This window comes from Mus pahari, chromosome 13, assembly GCF_900095145.1.
Source record: "Mus pahari chromosome 13, PAHARI_EIJ_v1.1, whole genome shotgun sequence".
NCBI lineage: Eukaryota > Metazoa > Chordata > Mammalia > Rodentia > Muridae > Mus > Mus pahari.
The window spans coordinates 86,753,127-86,765,654 of record NC_034602.1 but is presented as its reverse complement, the minus strand read 5'-3'; positions in this window follow the sequence as shown (position 1 = coordinate 86,765,654).

Here is a 12,528-nt window from a genome sequence, read left to right as displayed (position 1 = left end):
ACTGAAGCTCCTTTCTCTGTGATAACTCCAACCTGTGTCAAGTTGATCCACAAAACCAGTCAGTACAGCACCCAAGTTCTAGGAAAGTACTCAGCTATAGCAGTGTAATTTGAAGTGATAGGAAAATTTAGAGAGGGGAAATTTGGTTACAACTGGGGGAAGTCAAGAAAACATTAATAAAAGAAACAAATGGGCAAGCAAAGGAATCGTGTGCTAAAATTGCAAGGACAGATGACAGATGATGTTTAGGGAAGAGAAAGTGTGTCAATTTGATGACCATGCAGGATGAGTACAAAGGGGGGAAAAAATAGGAATGCAGATCAGAAAGTAGACCACTGTCCACTCAACAGCTCAGAAAGCAGACCCCATGGAGCCCTGTCCACTTAACAGCTCACTGTACACTCCAAGCAAGAGAAATCCAAAGGAGGTACATGCAAGGAACCAGTCATCACGGCTGTACTCAGCAAGTGTTTTCTGACAGCAGTGAGTGGCTACAAGAGAGGCAGAAAGACATCTTAAGCCAGAAGACAGGAAGGAGGGGATTCTGAATTTGAGGGTAGCTGCAGGGAAATGGATTCAAAGACTCGTTGGGAAGGACTTGTGCAGACACAAGTCTGATTTCAAGTTCCATGTGCGTTTTACCCTTAAGCAAGAATCTGTTTTTCATTCAGATCCAACTTTTGCCTGCTCAAAATAAAATACACAGTGATACACCATTGTCTTTTAATAAGAAGTCTCAAGTGCTTAACTCACTAATGAGGCACTTACCTGATTGTAAGAAAGAAACAGCAGATGAAATTTCAGGAAAGTATACAAAGTGGCATCGTTCAAACCCAGAAACAAGGCCTGAACAGCCTGCCTGTCTGAGGAATAGATTTAGTCCTTCTAAAAGACACAGTAGCCTCTATGGGATCTCTAAGAGGAGAGGTTTGGTGTAGTTTAAAACCAGCATCTTCAATTTAGCCTGAGTACATTGTCAGGGGTCACCAGGTCCTCAAACTCTTCTACAGCCATATCAATAGGATAACCTCCACACAAATAAGCCAAAGCAGAAAGGAAAACAGAAATAGTAAGATCACTAGACCACTTAAAAGCCGAGTTAAAGGGATGTCAAGTCTATTAATGGCTGATTTGCCCGTTTGAACTCAGCTCTACAGTTCTAGGAAATCGCACATTCTGTCTCCATGTTTGTTAGCTTTCTCTCTGACTACCCTGTAATGCACTCAAACAAACTTACTTCGACAATCATGTAAGGTAACCCAAGAGATAGGCCTGAATGGTGCTAGACTCTCATTATGAAAAAATAATATTAATAACTCTCATTAAGAAAAAAAAATAATGGGGCTGGTGAGATGGCTCAGTNGGTAAGAGCNCCCGACTGCTCTTCCNAAGGTCNNGAGTTCAAATCCCAGCAACCACATGGTGGCTCANAACCANCCNTAACAAGATCTGACACCCTCTTCTGGAGTGTCTGAAGATAGCTACAGTGTACTTACATATAATAAATAAATAAATCTTTAAAAAAAAAAAAAAGAAAGAAAAGAAAAAAAGAATGCCTGAGCCTTCCCTTCAGGACATTCTATTTAGGCATGGAAGAAGAGCAGCCTATGCTAATAGCTGACTTAAAGAAGGAAAAGAACAAGATAATATAAGTGGGTGTAGTGGGGAAAAACTTGTAAATGTCTGAGATGAAAATCCACAAGAGTTGTGATGGTGTATATAATATAAAAATGGATCCTACCTATAGAGGATAGGCTTAACACAGAGGTCAAAGGTGTCAGTGTGGGAACTTGAGTGGCTCACTGGGTAAGAACACAAGCTGTTTTTCCAAAGGACCTGAATTTGATTTCTAGCACCCACATCAAGTGGCTCACAACTGTCCAGTTCCAGGAGATCTTACACCTTCCAGCCTCCATAGGCAACTGTATTCACAGGAATGTATCCCCCATACACACACACACACACACACACACACACACACACGCTAACATTTTTATAAATGAAATCTAAGAAATCAATAGGAGCCAGGCGGTGGTGGCGCACGCCTTTAATCACAGCACTTGGGAGGCAGAGACAGGTGGATTTCTGGGTTCCAGGCCAGCCTGGTCTACAAAGTGAGTTCCAGGACAGCCAGGGTTATACAGAGAAACCCTGTCTCAAAAAAAAAGAAAGAAAGAAAGAAAGAAAGAAAGAAAGAAAAAAGAAAGAAAGAAATCAATAGGAATTAAATTTTTAACCTGAAAAAAAAAAGTAAGGTAAGACACTAGGTGGCTTCTAAGGTTATGTCTAAGTTGAGAATTCTGCTACAATATTTTAAAATGTTTTCATTAAGTTCTGGGTTTGGCCTAAACAAAGTAGCCAAAGAAAGAGGCAGGGTGCAGCTGTTTTGCTAGCACATGCTTTGGGAAAAAGGACTACATTTTGCTAAGGACCCTAACTCAGGAACTGGAATCCTCCAGCCCCACAATCCTGCCTTAGTGTATTCACTTTCTTTCTTAAAAAGCAAAATTCCTAGTTCCCATGATCACTCCTATTTAAAGTCACTCCTTCCTTTCCTGCTCTATCCTGCATAGCCACCTGTCACACTCGAGTTCTCAAGTGATAATCTTGCCCCGTGCTTAATTCAGGCCTTCGGGAGATTCCCCTGCCAATTGGCCCTCTAGTCTTTTGCACCGGTGATGATGCACTTTGCTTTTTCTATAGGTATGAGGCGTGCTCTGGCAGGATGCTGCCCGACCCGGTCCACACTCTTCACGCCATCCTATCTCCGCCATTCACGGGATTCCTCCTGCAGCCACACATTCTCTCTGGCTTTGGTCATCTCTCTCCTAATCCACAGTTCATTCCTGATAATAATATCCAGAGACACTGCATGGATCTCATATCTTAAAATGATGCAAGTGACCCTGGCCTCTTATTTTCAGTTACTGTTACTTCTTTTCTTCTTCTTTCCAAAAATAACCTCCAGAGAAGAGGAGACGGTAGACGCCATCAACCCCCTCTCGCCTCTCCTAAGTTCTCTGAAGTCAAACGGGGTGCTGACTAACACTGGGCTTTTCCAGGTCATCGATCACATCTTTACATTCTGATCTAGGATGTGGATCTCCTTTCAATGTGCCTGACTTTTTGGTGGCGTTAAGCAGCTGACTGGTCTCTCCATCTTGAAATGCTTTCTTTTCTCAGACTCCATATGCTGCATTCTTACCACACTGCCCCGTCCTTCTAAGCACGTTTGGGAATCTCACTATTTTGGATGCTCCAGAGCTTAATCCTGGGTGCCATTTTTAATTTACACGTTCTCCCTTAGTCATCTCAGCTCATCACTTTAAAGCATTTCTCTACATTGGGGATTTTCTTTTTTCTCTACACTGAAGATTTTCAATCTTCAAAATTCTGTCTGAAATATCAACTTTCCCACACGGATAGAATTAGACATCTCAGCATTTCAACTTGGCCAAACCAAATTAATTAATTAATTCCATCCTGTTTCTGCCCCCCCTCCCAATTCAAAAAAGAGCATTGTCATTCTCCCCGTTCGAGGTAAGAAACCACGAGTTGACTTGATTCAGTTTTTTGCCCTGTCCCCCACATCTAATCTGTCAGGTAAGCTTAGCTTGTCTGGCCCTGCCCCAATGTCATCCCAATGCACGCTAGCATTTATTATTATTATTATTATTATTATTATTACTTTATCATTTATTTAAACAACTGCCTTAACTTCCTAAAATCCCTCTATTTCCCTGTTGGTCCCTCCCTTAAGCCTCATTCCACATAAAGACACCCATTTCATTTTAAATCCATATCAGACCATGTCATTGTTCCACTGAAGTCTTCAGTGACTACCACTGCAATTAGAAAAGATTCTGAAATCCTTTTCCTGTTTTATGAAGTCCTACCTCCTCACCTTATAAATTTCCTGGCCTCCCCTCTTACTTCAATCAACCTTAGAACCCCCCCCTTATTGAATACCTAGTTCTGGTTTTCTTTGGTTCCCAGAATCTATTGTGGTCATGTTTCCATGGTCCATTTCTCTTCCCCACCCCAGCCATTTGGTCATTCTCATGTCAGAGTTTCAAATACAAATAAAGCTGTATACTAAATGTCTGGTCCAAAATAGCCAACTATATTCTCCGATTCTCCACGCAATCGCTGGTATCTCCTATGCTTATTTGTTGGAATGTAGAGTCAGCGCAAGAAGTATACTGTCTCTTCAGAACTCATTTCTATATCTGAGACACCAGTAGCAATGCCTAGAACTTGCTAAGTGTTGAGTATAGATTTAATGATGGAAAAACTCCAACTTATAAAGTAACTAGATCCTATAAGTTTCATAAAGCTAACTCTCCTAGTTAGGGTTACTATTGCTATGATGAAATACCATGACCAAAAACAAGTTATGGAGGAAAATGTTTATTTGGCTCAGACTTCCACACTGTAGTCATTGTTGAAAGAAGTCAAGGCAGGAACTCAAGTGGGGCAGGAACCTGGAGGCAGGAGCTGACACAGAGTCTATGGAGGGGGCTGCTTACTGGCTTGCTTTTCATGGTTTGTTCAACCTGCATTCTTATCGAACCCAGGACCACCAGCCCAGGAATGGCACCACCCATAACGGACTTGGCCCTCCCCCAGCAATCACTAACTAAGAAAATGCCCTACAGCCTGTGTAAAACCCAGTCTTGTAGAGGCATCTTCTCGACTCAGGTTCCCTTCTCTCTGATGTCGCTAGCTTGGGTTAAGTTAACATAAAACTGTACAGCACACTAACCATTAGATATTTCCTAAAAATTCTCATAAAGGAATTTGAAACCAGAGATTGTAAGTGAAACAAAACATCTTTCACACAGACGTTTCTTCTAATGGGTGTCATTGAGTCTGTGGAAACTGGTCAGAAATCAGTGCCTAAAAAACTTAGAATTAAACACTGCACTCAGAGGGGAAGACAGGCCAATTATACACTCAGGGTGCTCTCTGCTGTGATTGGTTACCTGGATAGAAGACTTTTGATTGGCTTGTTACCACTCTTCGAAGCACTCTGCCATCACCACCACAGACATTATGCCTTAGTTTAATACAGGATATCAGCGTGATGAACAAGAAGTTCACATGAATCCAGGTGAATTTTAACTTCTTCTTCTTTCTTTTTTTTTTTTTTCCCCCCCTAAGGTACCTTTTTTTTTTTTTAAGATTTATTTATTTATTATATGTAAGTACACTGTAGCTGTCTTCGGACACTCCAGGAGAGGGCGCCAGATCTCGTTGTGAGCCATCATGTGGTTGCTGGGATTTGAACTCAGGACCTTCAGAAGAGCAGTCGGGTGCTCTTACCTGCTGAGCCATCTCACCAGCCCTGAATTTTAACTTCTTAATTCTTTTATTTGGTTGTTTTGCTTTGTTTTGAGACAGTGTCTCACTACACAGCCCTGGCTGTTCTGGAGCTCCCCATGTCGACCAGGATGACCTCTGGAACTCACAGCAATCACGCCTGCCTCTGCCTTCCAAGTGCTAGGATTAAAAAGGCATGTGTCACTATGCACAATTTTAGTTCTCCTTTGTCATACTAACTTTCCCCCTATTTGCCTCTTTCATTTCTAGACTTCTCAAGGATTTGAACTACACAGAGACAGTCTCTTCTCTTATAGAGCCCACACACAGGGATGTTCACCTATATATGCACGTGTTTATGCATATACAAAAGCAGCACAGATACAAAAATAAAAGTGAGACTACAGTTACAAAATCATCATTCACAAATACCAGGATGCACACTCTCAAAGGAAGGAGGAAGATGCGGATGACAGGAGAAAGAATGAGTCACCTTCCATGCCTATTCCTGGCAGTTTGAGAGGGAACTTGTTTATATGCAGCTAATTGGAATAAATGGGAAATTCAAATACTACAAATGGTATAGAATAGTAATAAATAGGAAGTTGTGAATTTTTTTTTTTAACGAAGACTACCAAATAAGATTTCATGGATAGAGTTCAGTCTCTGCACAATGACTATACAATCTTTATCTGCACAGGGTGCAGCTAGTAGAGCTGCAGGCTTCCTTTTCCTTCCTTCCAACTCTGCAATCAAGGCAGAGGGCCCCAAAGTAATGCAAGAAAATGCCTCATCCTTCATCCAGAGACGTAGAGCACAGGGCTATTTTCTTCATGCTTGCTTTCAAAGATTCCTTTATTAAAATATCCTTCTACCGTCTATGCCCAGATGGCCGGCCAGTCCCATTAGGAGTGGAATTAAATTTGCTGGCAGTATGGTGTGATTTGCAAGCAACAATGTGGCAATGAAACTGAAGTGCTAATTTGGAACAGGGACACTGCTTTATCAAGAAACTAAAAGTGCTTCAAATGCACTTAGGACACGAGCTGCAGCCATTACAGGAAAACAAGTGTTTACCACCAGCAGTCTGACTTCCAGATGACAGAATAGATAAGAGATATTATTTTTTAGGATAGTTCAAGTACAATAAATGACAGCACTCACCAGATAAATTGAGCACTAAACATATTGGTATCTTAGAGTATTATTTATAGGTAAAAATGAGGAGTTTTTATAAACAAAGCAAAAACACTCCTATTGTCAAAGCCAAACACAAGACAATATCGATTTCAATAACCAAAAATGGAGTCTGAACGAAAAAGGAGATAAGAATAAGGAAAAGGGGGAAAAAAAAATGCAGTGCCAAAAAATGTTCCAGACTTTTCACCACAGGAATAGCCTTTGTTCATGCCTAGGGATGAAGCCATTCAGAACCTTACTTGAAATGTTGAGGCAGCCATGGCTCCTGGGCCCAACTCTGAAAAAAAAAAAAGAGCCTTGGATTCCTAGGGGCTTCCCAAACTGAGAGTAAAGCTACTTGCCCGCACAAGCTACATCTGCAGCAAGGTTGTTAGAGATTGTTCTTCTTTAGTGGGGAAAGCCTGAACACCCCCAACCTGGTGTGCAGCTGGTGTATGAAACACGGTCCTTAAGGCTTAAAGAAAGCCTGCCCTATGAAGGAAAAGAAAATATACTGAAAAATGTGCTTTTCCAAAGAGGGTGAGGATGAAAGAAATAGTTTTGTTATTAAGAGTGCTCACCGTTCTTCCAGAGGGGGTTTGACCTTCAGCACCCACAGCCAGAGTTCTAAACTGCCTCCAGTTCTCCAGGGTCCAACACCTCTTCGGGCTTCCTTGGGCCACCTACGTGTGTATGGCATACATATGCACACAGTCTTTAAAAAACTAAAATCTTTTTAAGGTCTATGTACTTCTACTGTGTTTCATCCGTAAACACTGTAAGTCTGTACTTAAGGAGAGACTAACAAATGTGTACTTATGTGGCCGTGTTAAAGAATATACACTTATTTCCATCACAACCAGTATCTCATTGAGATCTTCATGCCTCTGATCGTCTAAACTTTCTCCCTAAATGTACCCATTTCTATGGCTACTCGGAACACCCACTGTCATGTTCGTATTTTATATATATGGACTATTAAGGTTTGTGTATGTTCTGCCCAGGGAATGGCACTATTAGAAAGTGTGACCTTATTGGAGTAGGTGTGTCACCATGGGTGAGGGCTTTGAGACCCTCATCCTAGCTGCTTGGAAGTCAGTATTCTCCTAAGAGCCTTCAGATGGAGATGTACAACTCTCAGCTCCTCCTGCACCATGTCTGCCTGGACATGGACAATGCCATGCTTCCATCTTAATGGTAATGGGTTGAACCTCTGACCTGTAAGCCAGCCCCAATGAAATGTCCTTTTTAAGACTTGCATTGGTCATGGAGTGTGATCACAGCAGTAAGACCCTGACACAGAAGTTGGTACCAGGGACTGGAGTACTGCTAAATTAGGCCTAACCATGCTTTTGTTTGGCAGAATGTGGATTAGGAGACTTTGGATTTGGAAAGCAGTAGAATTCTTTAAGTGGGGCTTAGTGGGCCATCCTAGTAGGAATATGGAGGACTTTGTTGCTAAAGGTGATTTTAACTGTGGAAGCCTAGCTCTAGAAGTTTCAGAGAAGAAGAATTTTAATATGTGGCCAAGAGGCTGTTTTTGTGATAGTTTGGTAAAAGAATGTGACTGTTTTTTGCCCTTGTCTCAAGAGTATACCTAAAGCTAAGGTTTAAAAGAGAGAGAGAGAGAGAGAGAGAGAGAGAGAGAGAGAGAGAGAGAGAGATTTATATTAATTGCATTGACAAAGGAAATCTCAAAATTAGCCAGCATAAACTGTTCTCTGGTTAAGTCTCATGAAGGGCATTTTGAACAAGTGTAGAAAGCTTAGAAAGGAAAAATATAAAATATATGGTTTAAATATTAAAGGGGAACCAGGAAGCAGAATGGAGCTGAATCCTATGTTCTAGGAGACAGCAGATTAAGGGAGTAAGACTTTGGGACAAGCTTCTACCCAGCTAAATTTAGATCCAGGCATGGTGATACACGTGGTCCCTGGAGATAAAGCCAAACAGAACTCTGAGTTCAAGGCCAGCCTAGGACAGAGCAAGTTCTAGGTGAAGAAAGCTTAAGTCCAGGTCTTGTGGTACACACCTTTAATTCCAGCATTGATAACGTTGAACAAGTTAGGGGTACAGAGCCGGGGAGGGGGTGTTCCAACACCAGCAAGCAGCAGAACTCAGCAGTTTCAGCCATTTGGCTCTGGCTTTAGAGTCAAGAATAGAAGGGACTACTGGGACAACTGATGCTAGTTAGCTGGAGCTAAGAAATTCACAGTGATTAAGAAGAGACCAGCATCACTGAAGTGAAATCTTCTGGGAAGTGTTTTCTGAGAACACAAAGAAGCTGTGTTCCAGAGATAGCACAAGGTTGTATCTTGTGCTTCAGCTGTACTTGGCAATGTGTAAAAGTCACCCAGGTGGTACTGGTTTTGAAGGCATGAAGGCATCATGAAGAACAGCTGAGGTTTGGCATTGTGAGAGGTCATGGAAGGCAATTGGTGAAGGTGCAGCCCCAGTTGTAGTTGACAGCCCAGGGCTGAAGGCATCATGCAAAGAAGTTTTTAGGTTTGGCACCATGAAGAGAGCCTATGAGAGGCTATTGGTGAAGCCTAGTTGCAGTGGAAGACCCCAGCGTATTGGAGATACCAGAACCATGGGATGATCACTACCAACAGTGGCAGCAATGGAATAGATCAACTTGATGCCTTGGAGGTCACAAGGTGTTCAAGACAGCAGAGCTGTGAGATATCTGCTACAGAAAGCTGCTAGCAAGGTGTGGAACCAGCCCAGGAGAAAGAAGTTTGTTGTAGTCAACAAAGATGAAAAAGGAGTTAGAGATCTGAAGACCAGTTTGACATCAGTCACGGAAATACAGAGTTTGGAGTTTGCCCAGCTGGTTTCCTGTCTTGCTTTGGGGGTTACAGTGAAGTGATTGGATGAATGTCAGAAGAGATTTGGAACTTTGAACTTTGGTTACTGTTGAGACTGCTATAGACTATGAGGACTTTTGAAGTTGGACTAAATGTATTTTGCATTATGCTATGTTTAGGTATGACCCCCATAGACTTATATGTTTGAACAAGCCTATGGGAGCCAGGGAGTGGAATGTAATGGTTTGTGTATGCTCAGCCCAGGGAGTGGCACTATTAGAAGGTGTGGCCTTGTTGAAGAGGGTGTGTCACTGTTGGGTGTGGGCTTATAAGATCCTCATCCTAGCTGCCTGGAAGCCAGTATTCTGTCTGCTAGCAACCTTCAGATGAAGATGTAGAACTCTCAGCTCCTCCTGCACCATGACTGCCATGATGATAATGGACTGAACCTCTGAACTTGTAAGTCAGCCCCAATTAAATGTTGTCCTTTATAAGATTTGCGTTGGTCATGGTATCTGCTCACAGTAGTAAAACCCTAACTAAGACACTCACCATTAGATATCTTTCTTTTTTTTTTAATTACTACTACCCTCACAATTTTTAATTTCTTTGGAAATGGCTTTCTCCCAGGCACATCAGTGGTAGTTATCCTTAAATTTGCATGATAGAGTCAGGGCAGCTACCCAGTTACAACCACTACAAGGGACAATACAACAAAATGAAGGTCTAATCTTTGAGTAGGGCTGTCTATGTGAATATCAGTAGCTGAATACCTTAGTAATGATAAATTAGATCTCACTCTATGATGTACTGATTCATGTACTGTTCATTTTTTCTCCTCTTTTACAATTTTGTTTCATAAAACAATTACTCAACTTTGTGGAACTTTGTAAAAGTATGATATAAAATTTGACAGCATCATACTTTAAGAGTCTTTCTTAATGTCCACTCTAGAAAGCAAAACAACTGTTTATCCTTGTTTTTCATAATGTCTTCCATTATATTATATATTCTAGAATTACATACAGCATAGGCAGCTTTTAAACTTTTTAAACATACTTTAATATTATCTCTTCCTTCAACAAAGAATCCAGTAATTCCCTCAAGTCACTGTTAAAACAGCGCTCATCTGAAGACTGTGACTGTTGACAATCATTCTAATTAACCTACAGAGTGTAAGGTTTCCAAATAATACTAACATATGAAGAAGAATCTAATTGTTATTTTAAAACAGCCTAAAACGTAATTAAAGATAACATTAATGCTTGAACTGTTTTCTGGATGTTTGGCCTGCATAACTATTCAAGAGTGAAGAATTATATTAATTTTATCGACTATTCCAATGCTTTCCATTATAGGCTTATACGCAATTTGTTGACTGTCTTAGTTTCTTTTCTATTGCTGTGATAAGACACCGTGATAAAGACAACTTATAGAAGAAAGAATGTATTTGTGGTTTATGAATTCACAGGGTTAGAATCTAGGATCAACATGACTGGGAGCATAGAGGGGGGCTATGGTGTTAGAGGAGCAGCTGAGAGCTCACATCGTCAAACACAATGACAATACAGAAAAAGCTAACTAGGAATGGAGCATTTTCAAAGGCCACACCCAATGACCACCTCCTCCTTACCCATTCCAAATAGTTCTACGAACTAGGGACCAAGTATTCAAAAAGATGCATCTATGGGGTCATTCTCCTTCAAATAACAACACTGACCATTAAAATATACATGATTATACAACTAAATTTTCCTCCGTGTGTATGTGTGTGTATATTTATGTGTATATGTGTGTATATATATATATATATATATATATATATATATATATATATATGTTCTTTTGTGTATTTGCACATGTGAGCACACGTATGTGGTGGCCAGAGGTCAATTCCAAGTGTTTTCTTTTATTTACTTATTTATTTTATTTATATGAGTACACTGGAGTTGTCTTCAGATGCGCACCTGAAGAGGGCATCAGATCTCATTACAGATGGTTGTGAGCCACCATGTGGTTGCTGGGAATTGAACTCAGGACCTCTGGCAGAGCAGTCGGTGCTCTTAACCACTGATCCCTGTCTCCAGCTTGTCAAGTATTTTCCTCAACCAGTCTTCACCTCATTCTTAAGGCAGGGCCTCTCACTGATCCTGGAGTTTACTTCTCATCTGGGCTGGCTGTCCAGCCATCCCTAGGGAACCTCCTGCCTCTGCCTCCCAAGTGGTGACATCACAGACAGACACCTCCATGCTGCACTTTTTTGTGCATTTAAGGATTGGACTCAGATCCTCCTGCTCCGCTGGCACGTCCTTTACTGGCTGAACCATCTCCCTAGACCCTAGGCTAATATGATTTTTATGTATGTCTTTGGACACTAAGAGAAAGAAGCATTTAAGACAATTACTAGGTATTTAAGTGGTTTATACAATCCTAAGTCAATATTTACATGGTTTGGGTTTAGATTTTTAGAAAATCAAGACTTAAATCTAGTTTTTATATTTATTTGTTTGTTTAGGACCCATAACCAAACTGTAAGCTCTATACCTTTTAATTTCTTTGCTGATGGTCTTTCCAAGAATTTATAAGTCCCTTCAAATCATGGTTAAACAACCGAAGGAGAAAGAAAGAAGCAAAATGCATAAAACAGAAGGTCTGTTTCGTCTTTTCCCTTCGTTTCCTTTAGGTTGTATTGTTCTTTAGACTGAAAGGTTTGCACTCACAACAGGAAATGACAGAAATGACAGTCAGCTTTCCCCCACACTGTCCAGGATGATAGTCCAGGACCAAATGAGCAGGTAGCTTCCAACCTGTTACTTTTGTATTTCCATATGAAATTGAGAATCGCTAAATTCCATATCTTTGAAGAATTGTTTTGGAATTTTGATGGGGATTGCATTGAATCTGTAGATTGGTTTTGGTAGGATGGCCATTTTTACTATGTTAATCCTACCAATCCATGAGCATGGTAGATCACTCCATTTTCTGAGGTCTTCTTTGATTTCCTTCTTAAGAAGCTGGAAGTTTGCTGGGCAGTGGTGGTGAACGCCTTTAATCCCCAGCACTTGGGAGGCAGAGGCAGGCGAATTTCTGAGTTCAAGGCCAGCCTGGTCTATAGAGTGGGTTCCAGGACACCCAGGGCTGCACAAAGAAACCCTGTCTCGGAAAAAGAGAGAGAGAGAGAGAGAGAGAGAGAGAGAGAGAGAGAGAGAGAGAGAGA